Genomic DNA, 2776 nt, shown 5'->3' with positions numbered 1-2776 from the left:
ACGCACTTACAGCAGACATTGGTCGTTCCTCCCCATCTGAAACATTTGTGATTTTGACACTAACTTGGTCATTTTGAGAGTCATTTGATGGTTGTGAAGATGGACTATCTGGTGAAGTCTCATCATTGTCTGTGGCCTGGGTTTGATCAATAATCTCACTCTTAGACACCTCACTTCTGTTACAACAGCGGTTGATGGTGCAGTATTCAACTGTGTCCCTCTCTTCAACAGTTTGCTGAATGCATGTTTCCTTCTCAACCACATGCTCAGTGTACTCCTCACTAGACCTGGATACAGTTCTTTCCACCAATGTCTTTTTACAGACCATTGTGTGTGAGGAGGCACTGGAGCTGGAGGATCTGCATTGATGAGTGATACCCTGTGTACCCGAGATTGGGTTTTTCCACATGTCATACTCCTTGCAATGAATGCAGCAGTGTGGACAATGTGATTCCTCCAGGTGCTTTTCATGAAGCTTTGTGATGTACACATTGTCAGCCTCACCTACTGAGACAGATTCTGGTTCTGAACAGCTCTCAACACTACTTTGTTGGAGGTAGTAGTTCATATGCTGCCCGTGGGGATAATTTGATTTTGTCCCTGATACCTTCTTTATTTCCGTGGACCAGTGTAATGTCTCGTCATTCATTATCCGGAACCGAACCTTCATCTGCATCGACAAGCTGCCATCTTTGTTTACAAGCACCCTTTTCTCTATGTCATCATCCATCATCTCTTCCCCTGTGTGAGGACAGGGCTCGTGTCCTGGTGATGCAGAGTTCAGTCCATTTGGAAATGACTTTTCTGATGATTCTGAATGTCTTGCAGACCGGTTGCTTGATTCAGATCTTGGGTGGATAGTGCTCTTCTTTGTTTCAAGTCCAAAATTCACTGCAGTTACCAAGAAATAGATTAGATACTGCATACATTTGAATAAATAGAAAGTAACAATGTTGGTGAATTATAGTATTAATGTTTGGAATCGGCAAGTGTAAAATGTTGAATAGTTTGAATTGCTATCAAAAGGAATTGTTGACTGAAGACAAAAATATGTTGCTTAAAGAATTTCATTTTTGCCAACCAATTATTAATATAAACCAATAACAAAAATATTTACTGGTTTACAATATGTATTCATACCGCTTTTCTTGCTCTCATGGGCCTCACTGCAGACACTGGACCTTGACCTTGGTGTTAGCCGTGGAAGTCTGTCATCTAAGTTTTGCCGAAAATTCTCAATAATGATAGGGTGTGAAGGCTCACTCCCTACACAGACCACCACACTGGGGCACTGCAAGAGACTCTGAACGCTGTCAATCTGAAATAGAAGGTATAGATATTTATTAATACAACAAGTTGATAATTATATATTATTTCTTTATCCATTCCTTACTTGTTTGTTATATATTAAGTAAATATTACTAAATTGTATTTACAACCACTGTTATTACTTGTGTTATATGAACACAGAGGAACTGTTTTGTCATTGTTAGTGATCACGCAACATGCTTGCATCAATGGGTCTGAGGGTGTCATCTGGATTGTAATCTTAACACAGGATAATCTACTAAGAACCACCTGAGGTGACAGTGCAGTCTGTCCCTGGCCAGCCTCCATTGTCACTATGTGAAGCAGCCTAACAAGTGTGCTGACGATGGGGAAACAGTAGACCTGGTCTTGGTCACTGTAATCCATAACACTAAGCATAATTACAGCATGATTTATTTGCACAAGGACACCCTCTACTTCTAAATTTGTGTGATACACTGTCTTAAGTGGAATCTCCATACTGGAGTCAAAATAAAGTATTTGCTTAGGTCCTAATTCCTTCTGCAATCTTTTGCAGTTGTGCATCAATTTGATTTGCCAACTTGTCTCTTTTCTTTGTCCAAACCCATGTGTGAATGTAGGAAATTACCGTGCAATACCATATTAAACCCCAAATTGATGAACTAATGTTGCTTGTATTTCACAGATAGGGTATACATGTATAAGTGCAGTATGAGTCAATAATATCAGTCTTTCTCCTCTGTGCTCTTTTAAACACCTTATTTAAACAAGTTAGTTCATTAGATTTAACACAATTTGATTAGCTGGAGAGGTAATACAGTAATAAAAGTAACTCTTAAATTAAGATGGCTGCACAAAAGCAAATTATCTATCACATCTTTAGTATCAGACCCATGCACATTTTAAGAAAATAAAGGTGGTTAGATGAATGGTGATGTGTGGAAATGTTTTGTATCAAATTACTTTACTTTTGAATCCATGCAGTTGTGCTGATAGAGCAGTTCTTAGTTGTGGAAATGTACAGCAGTCAAAACAGATAAATTACTTCATCCAGAGACACACAAAACCCAGATGAAGATAATTAATTGCCAGTGTGGAGGATGCATTTCTGAAAGACTACTGGTCTCAAGCTGGTGTGTGTATTCTCAACATTGACCTGTTTCTCCTCTTTCAAAATAGCTTAGATTTGACCAAGATTAATGGTTATTCCACAGAGTTTAAGCATTTCCCACCTTCTATGTGAGGGAATATCCTTGTTGTTTTCCCAAAAGACACATCAAAAAGTATGAAGAAGCCTGCCAGATCTCCGGCAGTTATAGCAGGCAATACATAATTGCTGGTATAACATAGGAACTGATTAATATAACTTTTCATTCAATTATGAATTTTTATATTTATTTTTAGATTGTATTTTACTATGATTAGGACAAGACAACTTCATTCCTTTGTTAGGAAGCACTATTTCTGTCCACATAGAAATTCATCA

The sequence above is a fragment of the Hypomesus transpacificus genome, chromosome 6 (genome assembly GCF_021917145.1).
Source record: "Hypomesus transpacificus isolate Combined female chromosome 6, fHypTra1, whole genome shotgun sequence".
Classification (NCBI taxonomy): Eukaryota; Metazoa; Chordata; class Actinopteri; order Osmeriformes; family Osmeridae; genus Hypomesus; species Hypomesus transpacificus.
Note: the sequence above shows the minus strand (reverse complement) of the source record.